At 46.6% G+C, this 10,228-nt stretch overlaps 1 long non-coding RNA gene across 1 annotated transcript; it reads right to left on the minus strand.

Moving 5' to 3' along the window:
- Positions 1–5,037: 5,037 nt before the first annotated feature.
- LOC119404637 (uncharacterized) lies at positions 5,038–7,749 on the minus strand. The gene is made up of 3 exons (XR_005186334.2): positions 7,606–7,749; positions 6,215–6,374; positions 5,038–5,271 (listed from the first exon to the last, which is right to left on the minus strand). It is a non-coding gene; the product is annotated as an uncharacterized LOC119404637 (long non-coding RNA).
- Between the last annotated feature and the right edge of the window lie 2,479 nt (positions 7,750–10,228).

The following is a 10,228-nucleotide window of genomic DNA, read 5'->3' on the forward strand; positions in this document are numbered from 1 at the left end:
AGGGAAAGGGGGGGCGTTAGCTATTTTTCCCCCTCAAAATTTTGGCAAGCGAGAAGAACCCGTACAGTCGGAACCACAATTGTCTAGCACGGCCATTCCGCCGCCGAAACGCCTTTTCTTATTGCCAAAATATGCAGAGACCGCCGCCATAATGATACCAAACATTGTCATACCGCGTGCTAGGTACTTGTGCTATAATTCAAGCATGAACAGAAGCTTGTAGCTAACGCGAGGTGGCAGCTGCGGACAGCGCCAGCTAGAGTCACTGTATATGCTACCTTTAGGTAGCAGAGTAGCGCATAGGTCCGGCTAGCAACCACAACTATGCGGTGAAGTCGCACATCGTTTTTGCAGGCGACATGCCTACTGTATCGCCGATTGACCTGCCTGGCGTGTCGAAGACCGGCGATAAACATTGGCTGTCGATGGCTAGTGTTAATTCAGTTCGGTGAAGCGGCGGCGTCGAGAAATAAAAAAATTGGCCCAAGCGGCAGCTTCTCCGCAATGCATGGTTGCTAGCGGCGTTGGAAGACAGATGCGCAACTCTGCTACCTAAAGGTAGCATATACAGTAACTCTAGCGCCAGCTAAGCGCCAGCATCCACAGCCACGCGCTCGACCGCTTTGGACAAGCGTGATTCCGTCTGTACAGACAGTACAAGGTACAACCCATGAAACACATAACCTCTATAAAATGTCTTTGAAACGTTTAATACCTCTATAAACCTCTATAAAACGTTTTATGGAGGTTTCGTGTTTCGTGGGAAGTGGCAACTATTTATTAGGGTGCAGAAAAAGTAATTTCCCCAACGTGCTGTCACAGACAGCACGTTGCACAATTAAAAACGCGCGGATATAGTTTTCTGTTTATTTTGAATACTTTTACGAAAGAATACGACGGCTATTTATGCAATTTACTGTGCGCACAAAGCAGCGTTTGCAGGCTGCTTTACTAGATGGCGCCACCATATCAACACCAGTGCGCTTGCGGCCGATTGCGCCGGTTTGCGCGTCGTGCTAAAGCCCCCGAAACTTCGCTTACCTCGTCTATTTCGTGCAAACCAGGACGGACGCAAAGAAGAGATGAGACAAGCATTGCAAGTTATGTACCAACTAGGCGATAAAATTTAACGGCGATAAAATTTCGTGTGCCGTGTATCTTTCGTTTTGATTGAAGCTTTCGGGTGACGTCTCACTTCGCCGCTGCATGCTGCAATCGACATTGTTCTGCTTATGGCACTCTGCGCTGAAGTACGGCGGCAATGAGCTGAAAAAGAACGTGGATACAGGTGTCTCGTAGTTTGCCATTTGAATAAAATGTTTATTCCTCGTCATTGCAAGTCGAAGCACCGCGCGACCACGGCCTACGCACTTTGCTTCGAGCTGCGAATCTTTCGAGTGACCCTTGTGCCAGCGAACGGAGAAACTTTATTCGTTATGCAATGCATTATTGGTAAGGCGTGCCTAGTAAAAACCACGCATAAACAGGTGGAAATGTTAACTGTTATCAATCGGGCCAGCTGCACAGACAACGCTACGCTAACACACGGCTTCACGCATCAAAACACAGCTGATGTTCCCTGAATAGCGCGTAGTTGGCTTAGGTTGGTAGATTAAAACTGATTACTACCACTAAATATAGCGAGCGTCTCGGGGTCTGGCAACGTTCGTTTTGATCCATCATGGCGGAACCCATGCTACTGTACCCATGCGGTGTATAGCTAGTTATAGTAGCTTTTCCTCTAGAGTCACGTGCACGGCTCGCGAGTGCGTCAGTGTTGCCCGACTCTCAGGCCGCTCGCGTGCTTAAAAAATATTCAATTAAATATTAAAGGGGTACTGACACAAAAATTTTGGCCTCGCGTTATTTTGCTGCAATGTGTTGCTGGGGGCCTGTTAGTCATAACACGGCACATCGTTTGCTGCAGCGCGCGGCAGATAATTATTTACAGGCTCCTCATTACCGACCAGTGTCAGTTTCGGTTTCAAAAACGACAAGCCTCCGGGTGCAACTATCACCACCTAGCGGCTGCAGCGCTCGATCACGTCAGCACACAGAAGTGTGACGCACTTCCGCGCTGTTCGCGTCGTCTCCTCGCATTAGCACGCTTGCCGCACGAGCTGCGCGATGTCGTCGCCATCATCGTCCTCGTTGTCGTCGTCCTCCTCATCGTCGTCTCTTGGCGACAATTTTCTTGAGACACCAACAGCTCCCTCCTGGCTGACCAGCTCTGGGCCGTCCAGCAGGCCCGCGGAGCGGCCGGCAGGCTTGGTCTGACGGTCCCGACGTGGGAGTCGCCCGCTGCGCGCTGACGCGCGCCTTGCAGGACCCAAATAAGGTTTTTCAACCAACCAACCAACCAACAGCGCAGCGGCGAGCGCGTCAAAACAGAAATGGCGGCTACGACGTCATCATAACTTGTTGTACCGGCTACAACGGTTACATAGGGGAAGTAGGGGGGTCACCTCGGGTCACCTCCGAGGGTGTCAATGCAAATGCAACAGGTGCGGCCTATAATGCTGGATCGTGCACGCGAACTTCAAAATTCATATAAAATACCTTCCAAGCTTTATTCACTGTCGATATTTTGCAGATGGTACACGCACGTACACGGAAATCAATCCAGCAGGCTATCTCGGCCGCGAAATTTTGTGTCAGTACCCCTTTAAAGGGACCCTCTAACACTTTTCCTGACCTCATTGTTTTACACTTTTTACTTTCAGGTTGCGTAGACTGGAGGCTGAAGAGATTAGTGCAGCAAGAACGGCAGCGGTAGGGGCACGCAGTCCGAAGTTATTCAGCCTAGAACACTCAAAATACAATAAAATGGAGGCCTACCCTCAACTCGATTTTCGCGGGGTCACCTGACCACGTTTCACTCACCCTGTGACGTCTGATGGCGCCCCAATGAAATGAACTGAAAGATTCTACGAACGGGAAGCTTGTATACAATGTTGCCCGTTCTTTCCAACGTATTGATGACGCCGTTGCGATAGTAACAAACAATGTGGTGCATTAAGAGTGAACTGCGCGTGCGAAACGAGGCAGATCGTGAACGCCTCTATCATGTTTTCTAGTTTTAGTCGTGTTTCTTGTTGCGACGGCGTCTATATCAACGCTCTTACATTTTTTAAAGAAGATAGTCTTTCTGTTTGTCGGCACGTCACTCGATTCAGCCACTCGGCCAAAGTTGAACCACTTGCCCAAGGGCCAGCCATCTTGAACTGGTACGGCTGTTCATACTTGTGAACGTTGTCGATCAAAAAGTAAATATCACGCATACCTGAGGCGCAACATCACTAGATAAGTATTAGGTGGTGTGTTCCTTTAATAGAAAATGCATACATACGTAATTCTAAAGACCCTAGTTTCTTAATGTGCGCTGAAAATGCGACTGCGCTGAAGCTTGCCTTCCTCCGTGCCATTTGCGCGAGCTCATTGTTGTATTTCGGTTTCGGTTCTGTATTGCACTGTACGAATACCATGGGGCGCCGCTCCGGCATTCCTGTTTTACGCAGGCGACGTGTAAATAAAAGAGTGTGTGGAGAGTACTCGTTGAGTGCGGACGTTACTTCTGCTTCAGCGCATCGCGCCAAACCGCGTGTTCGGGCTGGCTGGCGTCCCCGCCGGTCGCGTTGGTCACCGCCGGTCTTCGCCTGCTGCTGCGCCGGGACTACCAACCAGCAACATAGCTAGCACTCATGTTTCCCGACGTATTGCCAGATGGCGTCCATATCTCACGCAGCGCCTCTTCTATCGTCTTTAGACGACATTTGCAGCGAAGCACGCAGATACGCGGTCAATTTTTTCCCTTCAGTTTCTACAAACAACGGCGCCTGGAGCGTCCCGAGCGCGTTTCCCTCCAGCGCCGTGGCGTTCGGCGCATTCTTTACCGGGCGCTGCAGTTTTAAAGCTGAAAAGTCTATCGTCTGTCTAGTTGGTGTTCAGTGAAAAAAGCATGCTAAAGAAAAACTAAACCCAATAATAACCCCTTTCGTGATGCAACGCCGCTATTACTTCTAACGTTACATTTATCCAATCATAGGCCAGCGTTCATCTTCGTCATTTCCGCCCGCAATAGTTCTGGCGAGCGCCACTACGCGTTGATGCGGTCGGCAACGATGTAGGCGCTTCAAAAAAAGTGTTGGAGGGCCCCTTTAAGTGCTCGACCAAATGCGCTAAAATTTTGCCAGCTTGTTTGTGAATGCACTAGGACTAACCAAGGAGGTTGGGACTAACCAACATAACACAGATTATGATCGAAAATTTGGTGTCATGGCCCCTTTAATTAGAACTAACAGATAATAAATTTAAGGAACGTAAAGGGAACGTTAATTGTACCGTTTTAAGTGTACTATAGTAATTGTGATATAGATGTGAAGAAAGTACAGAGTACGAAAAGACAACTTGCCACCGGCAGCGGTCGTTCGTCCCGGACGTCCTTCTTTCGGGTATTTAAAGGGGTACTGAAACAAAATTTTGCGGCCGAGATAGCCTGCTGAATCGATTCCCGTGTACGTGCGTGTACCATCTGCAAAATATCGACAGCGAATAAAGCTTGGAATGTGTTTTATATGGATTTTGAAGTTCGCGAGCGCGATCCAGCATTAGAGGCCACACCTGATGCATTGACACCCTCGGAGGTGACCCGAGGTGACCCCCTATACTTCCCCCTACCAGCAAAATTTGCTTGGCCCAAGCATAGTAAATCATCAGTGGCCAAGCTGTCCATGAATGGAAAGTTATTGGAGGCCAAGCAAAATATGAGCTTGGCAGTTGTAACAAGCCTACCATTGGCCAAGTAAAGGAAGGCCGTGCTTGGCAAATCATTGGAAACACCTCTTGCCATGATTGGCACTGTACTGGAACACCATGCAATAACCAAGCATGTTCTAGATATGGAGGCCAAGCATTTTGGCCAATGTAATTTCTGGTTAGTTTTTTGTCTTGGATAAAATTTGATGCCCGGCTACTTTTTTCTACATTTTTGTCTGTACCCCCCCACCCCCCAAACAAGTCACAAGGCAAATATTTCTGGTGCTGCAGGTTTATTTTACACTGAATAGATACAAGGCAATAGGCCATTTTTATATTCCTTCCTGAACTCTTGCGATTATAAAGTGTTGCTTGGCCTTCTGTTGGAGTCTTTCATCAAGGTGGCACGCCGTCTTTGCATCAGTGCACCTTCTTGATCCACAGCGAACATGAGCCACCTTTGTGCTATTTCCGAAATAGCTGCGTCAGTTGTGTTGAACAGGGTACGTCTGGCACCTGTGAAATACAAGGAGACAAAAAATCATGAGCTTCTCTTTAAAAAGTCATTTCTCAGGCTTTCAACAATTTTCAACACATAGCGGGAACATTTGTTGGAAGGCTAATCGGTTATGCATGATTATGAAGATCAGAACACGTGCACGGACAGGAAGAGTTGATTGGACAGCATAATACATATTTTTTTTCACTTTCAACTACAAGTTTATTAATGGAGTAGCTTGCGTAGTTTTGTGAGAACCCCATCAATATGAAACAAAAGATGAAGAAATACAACAAAAAATGTCCCACTTAATCTTCTATTCTGGCACCCTCTTCCAGAACAACATATATTCTTTCAAATTATAAAAGATCATACTTTTTTTGCTGATAGCACTATGGAAGGAGCATTGGCGCACGAGCACTCTATTATGTCCTTGTTTTCTTCCTGTACGTATGTCCTTTGAGATTTATTAACGTTGCTGGGATAGTCGATGTACCATAATGTTGTAGTTGCCGGGTAGCTTCTGTTGAGTCCTGTTGCTTAGCAGTGCTGCTGACTGTTAAACAAAGAAATTGGTTATGTGCTCTGGTTCTCGGCTCCTAAAAATAGGAACGCCAATAAAACAAGAAATAAGACGACCGAACACTGCACTGGAGAAGCACCTTGGTAGTAGTGAAACTGTTTGTGTCAATGCTGATTCTTGCTCCTGATGGCACAAGTTGGCAGTATTCATGAAGGCAGCATACCTATATAAACTCTGAAAAATTTGTATCAGTTGGACAAGTTTCCAAACAAACATCAGTAATACACTATACTGGTCACGGTGAAGCATTTTATAAACAACTACGACCAAAATAATCACAACATGGAGAAGTCTACATAATACTGAACCTCATAATGAGAATGTTGTCCTGCCTGAGCAGGAGAGAAAACTAGAATTTGTTTTCTACTGACACTTACCAAGGAGAAACAGTAGCACATTTGCCAGGCTTTTAAATGCTAATTTGTTCTCAGAAACCCAGCTGTACTTCTGTACGACCATTTTAGATACAATGAGCTGGAGCTCCCTGTGCATGGCGTCTTTAGCACTGCTGCCATCTTCTAGGGAGAAATAGCTGATCTGTAATAGAAAAGCAATAAATAAATCATCAAGTTTATCAAAGATGTGTTACACATGTTTTAAAGCTTGGAAAGAACTCTTATTATATTCAGAGGTTGTGGTGCCAACAGAAAGATAACTTTGCAGTGATAAAACAGCATTATTTCATCATTTGAAATATTCATTATACATTCTACGCGGTACTTGTGTGGACTGACAAAAGCTATGCCTTCATGGTGGAAAATTGTGATAGCTGAAATTTCATCATGACATTATTTTAAAAGATGGATTCCACTAAAGTAGAAAAAAATGCCGAGAAATCTCATTGCGTCAAGCAGGGCGGCTGCCCGATGCCCCTTTGACAAGGCACGAAATGACGTACGTAAATGAAAAAAAAAAAAAAAAACACCTGAGGTTGAATTTGCAAGGCAGAAGATCCCACGACTTCCTTGCATTCAACTGCACCAGCCTTCACATCTAATTCGCCTTGGAAATATGATCACATGCACAAGTTTATAATTCCTTATTAATTAATAAGGCGCTGGCATCGACTCTAGATCGCACGGCGCGTCAGCATGACAATGTGGCAACGCGAGGCACTCCTTCAGAAGCGAACGAGAAATCGCCGCGCACGCCGACCACACGCCACTCGCTGCTACGTGTTAAAGGGCATAGCCTCCTCGATAAATGTAGGTTCCGGACCGCTGACACCAATGTAGTCGACGCATTTCACTTCAAGTGCAGTCTGAACAACACTTGTCTAGAGCGGCCAATCGTCCGATCTGGTCGCCGTCCTCTGCGAAAGTATACGAAGCTCGACGCTGCTTGATACAAAGTACGGTCACACTGCATACTAAGTGTAACCTTGCATCTACCGCGATGTAGCAGCTACAGACTGCGTCAGCGGCTCGGCAACTGTCTTTCGGACGTGTGTTGACAGGTGACAGTACGTTCAGTTTATGTCATATCGCGAATAGTTTTCACAGAAAACCGTGGATCGCTCATAAAAAATTAAGGTGAATTAAGGCGATGCTCGAACACCGTACAGAAGAACGTTTGGCATATGCCCGGTTTTCGCTAGTAACATGGGAAAACTACGGCATGTGCAATCACACACATTGCAAAGAGCTAGGACTACACATGCACTACGTACGCAGCATCCGCGAGTTTCGTCTCAGTGAACCTCGTTATCGAATCTCATATTGCATAGAGGGTACAAGGGCAAATAGAGAGACTGCTGAAATTTACTCACCTTCTATTTCAACTTGAATTAGAAGCTCGTCGCTGAATAGCACACCTCCACCTTCAACCAACGCCGTGCGAACAAGGAACAACGCGCGCGAAGACGACGCGCAGTCATACACGCGTGGTTGGAGAGTGTATTCGGTGCATGCGAATACACGCTTAAAGCCACACTAACTGCAATATTTTTAATGACTTGTGTACTATTACACAAGCGCTTAACGGCCGCTGCAGTTTGTAAATTCGCGAAATTTGCCTGTTTGGATGCATTGGCGAACTATTTTTTTTAGCGCACTAAGGTTGTGCACAGGCCGAACCGTGCCGCGCGCGGGAAAAGGTGCGAAATTCAAACGTCGCACTGCGCGCGCGCGCATGTACAGGTCTGGTCCTCTGGATAAAAAGAAGTAAAAAATGAAGTATTCCGTAGGGCAATCAGAGCGAACTGAATTAATGACCGGAAAAAATATTCGCACGTGGCTATTTGGTAGTGGTACGACTTCACGACAAACTGTACTAAAGAAACGGACACAACCGCTCCTCCGTCTCATTTTTTTAACCGCTTGTACGTGTTCGTGCGCCACGAATTTCCATGGAATAGAATAATACAAAGAAGTGAGTATGCTTGATGGCCAAGCACATTCCGAGAACATTGGCCAGCACCCATGGTACGTTACAGAAAAGCCCTTGGCCTCCATCTTAAATATCGCAGATATATTTCAAACCTTTTGTTTCGTTCTGTTAAGTGGTAAGAGCCAACAACTACGGGAAACACACACTTAAAAAATAAATTGGCCACTTTTTTATATTTTGCATGTAGGCCATGCCCTTTTCTATCACGCTGTCAGGGCATTGGCCAATGATAACGGAAGCCGATGGGAATCCAAGATGTGTCCAATGATCGGCCATCGGCCACTGCTGGTAGGTAACCGTTGCAGCCGGTACAAGTTATGATGACGTCGTAGCCGCCATTTGTTTTGACGCGCTTCCCAACGAATCGCTCCTCGCCAGCGCATGGGCGTCGGCAGGGTTTTGTCTTGGGGGGTGCAAACCAGTGTTGCATGGCTACTGAGGGAGGAGGAGCGTTGGTGTAGCTTGGGTCAGGGGCAAATGCTGGTGTGGCTTGAGGGGGGCAAGTGCCCCTTTTTGCGCCCCCTGCCGACGCCCATGCGCCAGCGGGTCAAACCTGAAGTGATTCGACGCCACGTCAAAAATTCCTTCCATCCCCGCCGCAAGAAAATTGTCGCCATCAGACGACGATGAGCCCGACGACGATAGACCGCGCGGAAATGCGTCACTGCTCTGTGTGCTCACGTGACCGAGCGTTTCACTCGCTAGGTGGTGATAGTTGCACCCGGCGGCTTGTCGTTTTTGGAGCTCTGTCAAACCGAAACTGAGGCTGTGTCGGTAATGAAAGCTTGTAATTAATTATCTGTCGCGCGCTGCAGCAAACGATGTGCCGTGTTATGACTAAAAGGCCCCCAGCAACACATTGCAGCAAAAAAAAAAAAAAAACGCGGGGCGAAAATTTTTGTGTCAGGACTAGCGCACGACACCCTGGGAATGTTAACGGTGTTAGTCAGCGTCGCGCGTAGCTATGACGAGTGTGGAACATCGTTTTTTTTTTTTTTGCCAGCAGGCGTCACGTAGCACATGATCCTTTAACGAGCGGACAGCTGACCAATAAGCCAATAATTGGTAATATTGGTAAACTGACCAATAATACGGAGTGCATCGGGCGCGTAATCCGAAGGTTGCAGGTTCGGTTCCTGCCGGCGGCAAGTTGCCTTTTTGTCCACTTTATTTTCTTCACATCTATATCACAATTACTACAATAAACTTTATACCTTCCGTGGCTTCATTATCTGCTGGTTTTCATTCAGGTTGTGTCAAACAAAAGAAACGAGCCCTCAACATTCCTTTCCTTCATACATACTTGGTGCAGTAACACATATGTGCAGGGGCTCCACCCTTTCATATTTAGGGAAGTTACAATCTGGGGTATTAAGTGAAAAAATCGCAATATGACTATGAGGCATGCAGCAGTGAGGAACTGGATAGGTTTTAACCACCAGGTATTCTTTAATGTGCCCCTAAACATTGTATATGGGTATTTTGATTTCGCACTTATTGAAATGTGACCGCTAGCTGTGGCCTGCAGTTGAACCGATGTCCTCAAACTTAGCCGCGCTACACATTGGTATAATCACAGCAAGTCTTCTGGCTTCTTGCCGACTGTCACAGAAAGTTGCCAATGACTGTACGTCTGCCTGTTTAATTAGGTCCTTAAGCTACCTTGAAGAAGACAAGACCACTTTAGCAGCGTCCGACTTAAACAGTTTCGAACAAACGAACAACATCTGTCACGAGCGATAGCAGACGGCGCTCGGTGTGTGTCTCGAGCTTTCGGGCGAAGATATTCTCGCACAGGCGAGAATATCTGGGTTACTTTCAGGTCAAAGTACACAGCTACTTACCATTAGATCAGTATGCATACAGCAGCAGTTTCAAAAACGATAAATTTATGCATGCTACCAGGGAAAATAAAAAGGAAGAAAGGAAAAAAGTTGCAGAGGATCCCTAAGCATATTCTTATAAGATACAAACACGAAAGCGTTTCTTACAATGTGCACTTC

This window comes from Rhipicephalus sanguineus, chromosome 9 (assembly GCF_013339695.2).
Source record: "Rhipicephalus sanguineus isolate Rsan-2018 chromosome 9, BIME_Rsan_1.4, whole genome shotgun sequence".
NCBI lineage: Eukaryota > Metazoa > Arthropoda > Arachnida > Ixodida > Ixodidae > Rhipicephalus > Rhipicephalus sanguineus.